Source organism: Bos grunniens, chromosome 8, assembly GCF_055505025.1.
Source record: "Bos grunniens cultivar Pamir isolate PY7600 chromosome 8, Bosgru_T2T1.0, whole genome shotgun sequence".
NCBI classification, from domain to species: domain Eukaryota; kingdom Metazoa; phylum Chordata; class Mammalia; order Artiodactyla; family Bovidae; genus Bos; species Bos grunniens.
The window spans coordinates 49,927,382-49,940,182 of record NC_141172.1 but is presented as its reverse complement, the minus strand read 5'-3'; the positions used below and the strand labels follow the sequence as shown (position 1 = coordinate 49,940,182).

At 39.9% G+C, this 12,801-nt stretch overlaps 1 long non-coding RNA gene and 1 pseudogene across 1 annotated transcript in view; one reads left to right on the top strand and one right to left on the bottom strand.

Moving 5' to 3' along the window:
* LOC147367049 (uncharacterized) overlaps nt 1–12,801 on the bottom strand; it is a 189,777-nt gene that overhangs the window by 81,631 nt on the left and 95,345 nt on the right. The gene's annotated exons all lie outside the window — the stretch shown is intronic.
* LOC147367050 (high mobility group protein B1 pseudogene) lies at nt 2,212–2,843 on the top strand (annotated as a pseudogene).

Genomic DNA, 12,801 nt, shown 5'->3' with positions numbered 1-12,801 from the left:
TGATCTAGACAAGTATAAGCTCCCCTGGTCAGAGGACAGAGAACTTGTTTTGGAATGGGTGATACCTTGGCAATATTTCTCTATAAGCGAACCAGCTGAGGATTTCCCTATGAGTGGAGTAGTACCAGACCCACTCTGTGATTAGTACATTTTGTCCCAGCTTTTATGGTCTTTTCATCTTCTTAATATAAAGTGTTTCAGAAAGATTTATTTCTGCCTTTCAGCCTTATCTACCACTGTTTCTTATTCTCTGAAATCAGAGTAAGAGGTGCCCTCTCACCATACTTTGTATTTTCCAATGTATCGCCTGTGTCAACAATGTTTCCTCTACAGAATTACATATCCTTCAAGCCTCATCTTGCAAAGTTCCTCACCGGAAGGCTGATCTACTTTGGAACTCCACAGAACACTTCTTTTAGTTGGAGAAGTGCTGAACTCCACTTTAATGTACATATACTTTTCTCTACTACTGGACTGTGAGCTCTTTTGGGATGGAGAAAAATATCCTTTTCAACGCTGTTTCCTCTATAAGGACTTCATTGTTTTTCAAATAGTAAATGTGCTATCAATGACCATTAAATTGCTAGCCGCATTTCTGCACAGTGACTCACAAAATGCATTCTTCCAATTGCCAGATAGTGGTCTGGAAGTACATCAATACATGTTAAAAACTAAAGTTGGAAACTCAGAAAAGCAATTTAGTAAAATAATGCTTCAAATAACCATACTTTTGGTATACAAGGTAATCAAAAGACAATACATGCTTTAGGAAAGGAAATTATCTTTTTCCAACTCACTTTCATTTCAAAATAGACTGCAAGCTCCCTCATTTAGAAATAGAGTTCAGAACACTTGGAGAGCTTTTGTAAACTTTTGTTTCCTATCTGTCTTGGTTGGGTTACCCAGAAACAGACTCGAGGCAATGTTTTAAGTGCAAGTGGTTTCTTGGGGAAGTAAGAAGAAAACAGTAAGCGAGTTGGGATGTGAAGCAAAGAAGGAATGAAGAGCAACTAGAGGTACACTCAGTGATTGAAGCTTAATTTTACTTCAGCAATTCTGGGAGCCAGTGTGAAAATGCTTGAGTTATCCCACCCAAGGAACAAAGGAGCTAGGGTGTCTATACACTTCAATCTGTCTATAGTTGAGGGCTGCGTTCAAGGGTATAGAAATTCTGTTCTGCTGGGTAGGTGAAAAGCACGATCTAGTGGCTAAAGTAAAAAAAAAAAAAAATCCTCAGGTAATTAAGTGCTATGAAGTGCAATTGAAGAGAGCTGGTATGCCCTACAGTGGCGATGGCAAGGAGTTATGGGAAGAGTATCAACATCGTCTGTTAGGCTAACTTTGAGTATCTAGTAAATGCTCATGTATTTATTGAACAAGTAACTATTGGGGGCTTCTGTTCACGTCTCCAGCCACCAGGAGGGTGCTGGAGAAGAGTGGTAAGCAAAGGCAGATAATGCAGCCACACTGATACAGCCTTCATTTTAGTGGAGAAAATGGATAATAAATATATAAACCACCAAATAATATAATTACAGACTGGAATAGATAATTTAAAGGAAAGAAACAGGAAGCTATAATAAAGAATAATCAGGGTACAAACAGGTAATGTGGTCAGAAAAGACAGATGTCAAAATAAGGGGCCTATACCAGACTAAAAGCTAATCTCCCCATTTCAAAGAAAACTAGTGCAGATTCTTTCTCTCTGGGTAGATGGGAGTTTACAGAGACTTGGGACATTATAATCAAAAGTGAGTCAGATATGACTCCCTGTCTTAGACCACTGGGGCTACTCTAGCAAAATTACCATAGACTGGGTAGCTTCAACGCCTCACAGTTCTGGAGATTGGAAAGTCCAAGATCAAGACACTGCTAGATTCAGGGTCTGAGGAGAGCCTGATTCCTGGTTCACAGATGGCCATCCTCTTACAGTGTCCTTATATGGTGGAAGAAGCTAGGGAGCTCTTGGGAGACTCTTTTATAAGGGCATTAATTCCATTCATAAGAGCTCAGTCTTCATGATCCAATCACCTCCCAAAATCCTCTCCTCCAAATACTATCACACTGGAGAGAAGATTTCAACATATAAATTTTGGGGGGACACAATCATTCAGTCTATAGCACTTTCATTCCCCTAAGACCCAGTGGAGAGGGAAAGCTATCTCAGACAAGAGGGGAGGGCACGGGGCAACTCTGTGTCTCTAAGAGGAAAAATAACTAAACATGGGCAAAGGAGATCCTAAGAAGCTGAGAGGCAGATGTCATCATATGCATTCTTTGTGCAAACTTGCCAGGAGGAGCACAAGAAGAAGCACCCAGATGCCTCAGTCAGCTCCTCAGAGTTTTCTAAGAAGTGCTCAGAGAAGTGGAAGATCACATCTGCTGAAGAGAAAGGAAAATTTGAAGACATGGCAAAGGCTGACAAGGCCTGTTATGAAAGAGAAATTAAAACTTACATCCATTCTAAAAGGGATACAAGTTTCAAGAAAGAAGTTCAAGTATCCCAATGCACTCAAGAGGCTTCTTTGGCCTTTTTCTAATTTTGTGTTTAATATTGCCCCAAAATCAAAGGTGGACATCCTAGCCTCTTCACTGGTGATGTTGCAAAGAAACTGGGAGTGATGTGGAATAACACTGCTACAGATGACAAGCAGCCTTATGAGAAGAAGGCTACTAAGCTGAAGGAAAAGTACAAAAAGGATATTACTGCATAGCAAGCTATAAGGAAGCCAGATGCAGCAAAAAAAAAAAAAAGGAAGTCATCAAGGCTGAAGAAAGCAAGAAAAAAAGGAAGAGGAGGAAGGTAAGAGGATGAGGAGGAGGAAGAAGATCATAATGAATAAGTTGGTTCTAGTGCAGCTTTTGGAGAAGGCAATGGCCCCCACTCCAGTACTTTGCCTGGAAAATCCCATGGATGGAGGAGCCTGGTAGGCTGCAGTCCATGGGGTCACAAAGAGTCGGACACGACTGAGCGACTTGACTTTCACTTTTCACTTTCATGCATTGGAGAAGGAAATGGCAACCCACTCCAGTGTTCTTGCCTGGAGAATCCCAGGGACGGGGGAGCCTGGTGGCTGCCGTCTATGGGGTCACACAGAGTCGGACATGACTGAAGTGACATAGCAGTAGCAGCAGTGCAGCTTTTATTCTTGTCTATAAAGCATTTAACCTTCCATTGTACAAAACCCACTCCTTTTATAGAAAAAAAATTGAAATGTAAAAAAAAGGAAAAGATGAGTGTAATAATATCGATGCAGATAAAGGGAATGTTAAACAAGATTTAATATTACTGAAAGAATATTACTGGGGAAAAAAAGATGTAATCCAGCTAGAACAACCAGTTTCCTATGACGTCCAACACTGTGTCTCTTCAAAAGTCTCTTGAGCAGGTCACAACCATCCTCACTAACCCTAAGTGAAGGGTATAGCCACACTTATGAACTCCTTAAAACCCAAGATCAACTCTGAAATAAATCTAAAAGCTGATCCCAGGTGAATTAGACCCAACTGAACCTGACATCCTGAGACACTAAAGTGTATATAGTAGTTTAAAATGCATCATTATGTCCATCAAATTGAATTAGCATTCTGAAGTTCTATACAACTACACATAAGTTAAGCAGGTAACTATTACTCCTAAGAGATGTATCTTCAGTGAGTAAGCAGTGACTTTTAAACCAGATAAAATACTACTAGTTTGTTGAGAATAATTTTGGTCTTTAAAAATTGTCTTAAGAAATGCAGATGACTTGCTGAAGAAGCATATTCCTCCTTTATTGGGAAAGAGAAAATAGAGACTACTGCAAAGGAAGAACTCAGTGATCTTCTCCTTCTGGCTGGATAAAAATTGAATTTTATTACTAAGAAGGTCAAGATATGCTGAAAACATCAAAATTTCTTCTTTCTCAAAAACAGATTCTGTTACTCTGTGGTTAAAACCCAATTTCTACCTATATCCTCAAAAAGTCCCTTTAATTTCCCCAGTAGGATGGTTAGAAGGTTGGGGACCAGCTGCAAAGTATTTGTTCTCACTATGTGATCAGAAATAAGGCTCAGGTCTGCCTTTTATTATCTCCAACATGAAAATCTGATGCTCCTAGAACTTCGGCCCATGAAACACTGTATGTAATGGGAGACAACACAGAAGAGAGGAAAAGAGCCAGTGATGAAATTCAACTCTACCACTTCTGCGTTAAATAGCCCTGGGCTTGTCTCTTAATCTCAATTAGGCTCAGTTTCTTCCTGTGTAAAATCTGAATAATAATGCCAACATTATGAGAATTGAGTAAACTTGCCTAGTTCATTGTCTAGTGCAAAAAGTAACATTACTGCTGCTGCTAAGTCATTTCAGTCGTGTCCGACTCTGTGCGACCCAATAGATGGCAGCCCACCAGGCTCCTCCGTCCCTGGGATTCTCCAGGCAAGAACACCGGAGTGGGTTGCCATTTCCTTCTCCAATGCAGGAAAGTGAAAATGAAATCGCTCAGTCGTGTCCGACCCTCAGCGACCCCATGGACTGCAGCCTTCCAGGCTCCTTGTCCATGGGATTTTCCAGGCAAAAATACTAGCATTTATCATATAAATGTTGAGATTGAAGGACAACCATTTTGGACAAACATTTACAAAAGAATTCTAACCATAATTTTTTACTGCTATAAAATAGAGAAAGTTATTCAGTTTTTATGTGAGTCGGGATCCTTCTGTTTACTCCAACCCACTATGGTCAGCATATCTTCAGTGTTGTACTGATTCCTGCATCCACTGTCTGCCTGGATATTACATATCCAAGTGTGGTAACCAGCCTCTGACATGACGTCCAATGATTATTGTCTACTGATATTCATGCCCTTGTATAGGTTCCTCCCATGATGCCTGTATGCTGCTGCTACTGCTGCTGCTAAGTAGCTTCAGTTGTGTCCACTCTGTGCAACCCCATAGACGGCAGCCCACCAGGCCCCACCATCCCTGGGATTCTCCAGGCAAGAACACTGGAGTGGGTTGCCATTTCCTCCTCCAATGCATGAAAGTGAAAAGTGAAAGTGAAGTCGCTCAGTCGTGTCCAACTCTTAGCAACCCCATGGACTGCAGCCTACCAGACTCCTCCATCCATGGGATTTCCAGGCAAGAGTACTGGAGTGGGTTGCCATTGCCTTCTCCCATGATGACTGTATAGCCAATAGGATATTGTGGAACTGATAGTGTGACTTCCAAAACTGATTCATAAAAGACATTTTTGTTTCAGCCTTGTTCCCTCTTGAATCACTTGCTCTGGAGCAAACCAGCTGCCAAGTCAGGATGATACTCAGCAGCCTCTGTGGAGGTTCACAAGCTGAGAAATTGAAGAGTCGGACACAGCTGAGCAACTTCACTTTCACTTTTCACTTTCATGCATTGGAGAAGGAAATAGCAACCCACTCCAGTGTTCTTGCCTGGAGATTCCCAGGGACGGGGGAGCCTGGTAGACTGCCATCTATGGGGTTGCACGGAGTCGACATGACTGAAGCGACTTAGCAGCAGCAGCAGCAGCAACTAGGACTAACTTGCCAGCAATGTGAGTAAGTCACCTAGAAATCAGATTCTATAGTCCCAGTCAAGTCTTCTGATAAGTATAACCACAGCCAATTTCTTGACTGAAATCTCTCTCTGGGCCAGAATTAGCAAAACTACTCCCAAACTTCTAACCCATAGAAATTGTGAAAAAAAAAAGTTTGTCATTGTTTTAAGCCAACTTTTGAAGGAATTTGTCACTCAGCAATAGATAACTAATAAACTATTCAAAATCTCATTCATTCACCCAACAAAATCAATGTGTTTTCTATCAGTAGTGAGTGAAGTGTATCAATAGTACAAAGCAGTCCATAACATACTTGGTATTTGAAGTGACATGAAAGTCATATCAGAGTGCAATGATCACAGTTGCTCCAACCTGTTCCTTAAATAGAAGGTGGAAAGCATTTAGCTTTCATCATCACTAAATAGGGGATTTATTTCCAAATATTGATCAGATCAGATCAGTCGCTCAGTCGTGTCCGACTCTTTGAGACCCCATGAATCGCAGCACACCAGGCACTCTATTAATAATATTAATTCTGTGGAAAATTCTGAAAGAGATGGGAATACCAGGCGAGATCGGGCGCGTTCAGGGTGGTATGGCCGTAGACAAGAGATGGGAATACCAGAACACCTGATCTGCCTCTTGAGAAATCTGTATGCAGGTCAGGAAGCAACAGTTAGAACTGGACATGGAACAACAGACTGGTTGCAAATAGGAAAAGGAGTACGTCAAAGCCACATATTGTCACCCTGCTTACTTAACTTCTATGCAGAGTACATCATGAGAAACACTGGACTAGAAGAAACACAAGCTGGAATCAAGATTGCCGGGAGAAATATCAATAACCTCAGATATGCAGATGACACCACCCTTATGGCAGAAAGTGAAGAGGAACTAAAAAACCTCTTGATGAAAGTGAAAGTGGAGAGTGAAAAACTTGGCTTAAACCTCAACATTCAGGAAACAAAGATCATGGCATCTGGTCCCACCACTTCATGGGAAATAGATGAGGAAACAGTGGAAACAGTGTCAGACTTTATTTTTCTGGGCTCCAAAATCACTACAGATGATGACTGCAGCCATGAAATTAAAAGACACTTACTCCTTGGAAGGAAAGTTATGACCAACCTAGATAGCATATTCAAAAGCAGAGACATTACTTTGCCAACAAAGGTTCGTCTAGTCAAGGGTATGGTTTTTCCTGTGGTCATGTATGGATGTGAGAGTTGGACTGTGAAGAAGGCTGAGCACCGAAGAATTGATGCTTTTGAACTGTGGTGTTGGAGAAGACTCTTGAGAATCCCTTGGACTGCAAGGAGATCCAACCAGTCCATTCTGAAGGAGATCAGCCCTGGGATCTCTTTGGAAGGAATGATGTTAAAGCTGAAACTCCAGTACTTTGGCCGCTTCATGCGAAGAGTTGACTCATTGGAAAAGACTCTGATGTTGCGAGGGGTTGGGGGCAGGAGGAGAAGGGGACGACAGAGGATGAGATGGGTGGATGGCATCACTGACTCGATGGACATGAGTCTGAGTGAACTCCGGGAATTGGTGATGGACAGGGAGGCCTGGCGTGCTGTGATTCATGGGGTCACAAAGAGTCAGACACGACTGAGCAACTGATTTAATCTGATTAATAATATTAATATCACTATGCTTAAAGAGTAACATAACGTTTACATATCTTTACTATTATTTCACACAAAATTCTACCTTTAGCTCTCTATAGTAATAAACAGATACCAATTTGAATACTAGATAAGTTGTTTAGTAGCTGCACAACCCTGAAACAATAACTTAACATTTCTGAATCTCATATTCATCTCCTGCAAAATGTAATTCACTTCACATCATAAAGAACTGATGTGAACATCAGGGATATAATTCATGACACAAATTGTACACTTCATAAGTGAAAGCAAATAATCACCATCACTTCCAAAATCAATGCAAGAGTTCGTGAATTGGACACTGCTTTTACTTTTGAAACCAGCAAAAAATTAACCAGACTGATAATCTCATATTCAGTAAGGTTTGAGAAAAGGGCCTCTTTTACCTGCTGTGTCTGAGAATAAAACTGGTATAATATTTCTGATGGATAATGTGTCAAAAGCTATAAGAAACAATGCTCTTTGATTCAGCAATTCTATATCTAAAATGTATCTTCAAGAAATATCCTCAAGATATTTGGAAATATGCCCCAAAATATATGTAAAAGATGTTCTTCACAGGATTATACAAAACATAAAAATTAGGAACAACTTAAATTGTAACTAATGTAGAATTAATTTGACCAAAATCTATGCCAGAATTACATGATCTGACTTATGAATTGGACACAGAGACTTCTGGTTAAAGTTTGGTTTTTCTTCTTTCTTAAGAAAGACCCATTAAAATACTAGTCAAAAAATAATAAGTTTATAATCCCGTACAGAAAGGAAAATAAGATTATGACTAAATGGATGAAAGAGTTCAACAAAGTTCTGGTAGACATAAGCATGATATTGAAGCTAGACTATAACATGTATGAAAATTGGAAATGAGGAGAGAAAAATCTCTGAAAAGTTTCTGGACTCAGAGATTAAAGACATAATAAAGTATAAAAGTAAGAAGTGAAGAAAAAAAACCAAGAAAGGTAATTTAAGATCCATATACACCATAGTAGCCTGCTTACTCACAAATTACAACCTTAACACAGGTACTCTGGCATATATCAAAGGCAAAAAAATTCTCCTGGTCAGAACTGCTATTGAGGATGAGTGTGTTAGAACCCCAGCAAAAGTCCTCTTCATTCACACAAAGGGAGCTCCTCTAACACTATAATAAGCTAGAGCTCCAACCACTCAAACTAAAAGACAGTCTAAGTTTTCAACTTCCCAGATCACTCTTAAGATCTCTTTTTTAAATATAAAACTAACCATATTTTCAACAAAAAATATGCATCCTCAAAGAGGATGTTAAAGACAAATGCACTGAAAAATTGATTCCAAATGAACAGATAATTCATAGAAGGAAAGAGAATTTCTTAAGTTCCTAATTGATATCTTCTAAGAGATACATGAAGTTATTACTTTCATGAAATGACAACATAATATTATGAAAAGGAAATATCATAGAAAATGAAAGAATTCTTTAATATTAAAACCATTAAAACCATAGTTTTAAGTATTAGAAGAATTTATGACTTTTGTTCAAAACCCAAAAGCAGTCAATAGATTAAAATTTTGACTATGTAACAATTTTTGAATATTTTCATGAAGAAACTATTATAAACAAAGTCAAAACAAAAATATGAGATAATATTTGCAACATATACCAGATTAGAGCTAATCTCTCTGACATATAAATCATATGTAACTATCAAGATGAAAAAGACCAAAATCCTGCCCCCTAAAAAAAAACAGGATAAAGAGACAACCCATAGAAAGAAGAAAGGCAAATGACCATAATACATACAAATGAACCTCAATTTCACTATAGTAAAAAAAAATGCAAATTAAAACAACACTGAGATGACATTTCTTACCTATGGAAATGATAAAAATCAAAAAAAGTTAACAATACACTTAGTTGTTAAAATTGAAGAGAAACAGGGGGAGGAGCCAAGATGGCAGAGGAGTAGGACAGGGAGAACACTTTCTCCCCCACAAATTCATCAAAAGAGCATTTAAACGTCAAGTAAATTCCACAAAACAACTTCTGAATGCCGGCAGAGGACATCAGGCACCCAGAAAAGCAACCCAACTCTTCGAAAGGAGGTAGGAAAAAATATAAAAGACAAAAAAAGAGACAAAAGAGGGAGGGATGGAGTTCCGTCCCGGGACGGGAGTCTTAAAAAGAGAGAAGTTTCCAAACACCAGGAAACCTTCTCACTGCCGAATCTGTGCCGAGCTTTGGAAGCACAGAGGGCAACATAACAGGGAGAAAAAATAAACAATTAAAACTCACAGATTGCGAGCCCTACGGTAACTCCCCCAGCGGAGAAGCAGCGCAGACGCCTGCACACGCCATTAGCAAGCCGGGGCTGGGCAGGGAGGCGCAGCGCCGGCTGCATCGCTTAGAGTAAGAATCTGGCCTGAATCTGGCCTGAGCACTATCTGAGCGAAATAATCTGGGCTAGCAAACCAGACTGTGGGATATCTACCACGCGAAAAGCCAGCCCCAACCTAAGACACCGCCAGGCCCGCGCACGGAACAAAGGACTGACCAGAAATAGCCAGCTGCAGACCTTCCCCCTCCGGTGACAGGCAGCCAGAGCCGGAAGGGGGCAATCGCAGCCCCAGAGAGACATTATCTATAAAACTGTAAGCAGGCTTCTTTGGTAACTAAAACTTCTTGGGGGTCTGGACGGTCAACATCTGCCTGAGAAAGTGCTCCGGTTTTACACCCAGATAACCGAGAGGCGGGGAGGCGATAAGTCGCAGCATTGGCGTTCGCCAAACACCTCATCACCTGAGCTGCCCGGACCTGGGAAGAGCACAAAATGCAGGCCCAACTGAATCTGCGCCTCTGAGGACTACCCGAGTGCCTGAACCTGAGCGGCTTGGACCTGGGAGGTACATGCAGCCCAGGGCCGGCCTCTGATTGTTCTTGGCGGAACAACCTAGAGCCCGAGCAGTGTGGGCAGGGAGGCTACACGCACCGTGAGTGGGGGCAGACCCAGTGTGGCTGAGGCACTGTGAGCGCACGCCAGTGTTATTTGTTTGCAGCATCCCTCCCTCCCTCCCCACAGCAAGACTGAACAAGTGAGCCTAAAAAGAAAAAAAAAAAGTTTCCCCCACCGTCCCCTTTGTGTCAGGGCGGAAGCCAGACACTGAAGAGACCAGCAAACAGAAGAAGTTATAACAGAGGGAAACGCCTTGGAAGCTACGGGCAATAGATTAAAACCCCGTGGTTACTACGGACTACATAGGAAGGGGCCTATAGATCTTGAGAAATATAAGTCGGACCAAGGAACTAGCCAAAAATGAACTGAACCCACAATACAACAAAACCAGAGAAAGTTGTAGATATATTTTTACTATTTTTACGATCATTCTTTTTTTCTTTCTTTTTTTTTTAATTAAAAAAAATTTTTTTAAGTCCTCTATTGTTCCTTTAATTTTCACTTTTATAACCTATTACTTTGCAAAAAAAAAAAAAAAGACCCTATTTTTTTCTTCTTCAGCAAACTTCATATATATGTATTTTATAATTTTTTGACCTTGTTTTTTTTTTTCTTCTTCTTCTTCTTTTCTTTAACATTGTATTTTTGAAATTCCAAACTCCACTCTAGTTTTTTAATTTTAGCTTTTTGGTATATGTTATCAATTTTGTACCTACAGTTTTTTTTTTTTTTATATAATTTCTGTGACTTTTTTTTTTTCTGTTTCATTCTCTTCTTCTTTTATATAACATTGTATATCTGAAATTCCAAACTCTACTCTAGATTTTTAATTTATGCTTTTTTGTATTTGATATCAAATTTGTACCTGTATTTTCTTTTTTTTTTCTGTATTTTCTTTATAATTTTTGTGACATTGTTTTTGTTTGTTTTCTCTCTTTATGTTTCTTCTTCCTTTTTTTTAACATTGTATTTTTGAAATTCCAAACTCTACTCTAGATTTTTAATTTTTGCTTTTTGGTATTAGTTATCAATTTTGTACCTGTATTTTCTTTATAATTTTCGCAACCTTGTTTGTTTTTCTTTGTTCATTTTTTCTCTCTTTCTTTTCCTTCTTCTTTTCTTTAACATCGTATTTTTGAAATTCCAAACTCTACTCTAGATTTTTAATTTGTGCTTTATGTATTTGTTACCAATTTTGTACCTTTAAGAACCCAATCTTCAGGACCCATTTTTCACTAGGGAGCGAGATTACTGGCTTGACTGCTCTCTCTCCCTTTGGACTCTCCTTTTTCTCCACCAGGTCGCCTGTGTCTCCTCCCTAACCCCTCTCTACTCTACACAACTCTGTGAGTTTATGTGTGTTCCAGATGGTGGAGAACACTTAGGGAACTGATTACTGGCTGGATCTGTCTCTCTCCTTTTCATTCCCCCCTTTTATCCCTCTGGCCACCTCTGTCTCCTTCCTCCTTCTTCTCTTCTCTGTATAACTGCGTGAACATCTCTGAGTGGTCCAGTTGTGGAGTGCACATAAGGAAGTGACTACTGGCTACCCCACTCTCTCCACTATTGATTCCACCTCATCTTATTTGGGTCACCTCTAACTCCCTCCTCCCTCTTCTCTTCTCCATGTAACGCTGTGGACCTCTCTGAGTGACCCTCACAGTAGAGAAACTTTTCATCTTTAACGTAGATGTTTTATCAATGGTGCTGTATAGAAGGAGAAGTTTTGAAACTACTGTAAAAATAAGACCGATAACTGGAAGCAGAGGCTTAAGTCCAAACTCTGACTCCAGGGAACTCCTGACTCCAAGGAACATTAATCGACAGGAGCTCATCAAACGCCTCCATACAGACACTGAAACCAAGCACCACACAAGGGCCAACAAGTTCCAGGGCAAGACATACCAAGCAAATTCTCCAGCAACAAAGGAGCACAGCCCTGAGCTTCAAGATACAAGCTGCCCAAAGTCACCCCAAAACCATAGACATCTCATAACTCATTACTGGACATTTCATTGCACTCCATAGAGAAGAAATACAGCTCCACCCACCAGAACACCGACACAAGCTTCCCTAACCAGGAAACCTTGACAAGCCACCTGTACAAACCCACACACAGCGAGGAAAAGCCACAATAAAGAGAACTCCACAAACTGCCAGAATATAGAAAGGACACCCCAAAATCAGCAATTTAAACAAGATGAAGAGACAGAGGAATACCCAGCAGATAAAGGAACAGGATAAATGCCCACCAAACCAAACAAAAGAGGAAGAGATAGGGAATCTACCTGATAAAGAATTCCGAATAATGATAGTGAAATTGATCCAAAGTCTTGAAATTAAAATGGAATCACAGATAAATACCCTGGAGACAAGGATTGAGAAGATGCAAGAAAGGTTTAACAAGGACCTAGAAGAAATAAAAAAGAGTCAATATATAATGAATAATGCAATAAATGAAATTAAAAACACCCTGGAGGCAACAAATAGTAGAATAACAGAGGCAGAAGATAGGATTAGTGAATTAGAAGATAGAATGGTAGAAATAAATGAGTCAGAGAAGATAAAAGAAAAACGAATTAAAAGAAATGAGGACAATCTCAGAGACCTCCAGGACAATATTAAACGCTACAACATTCGA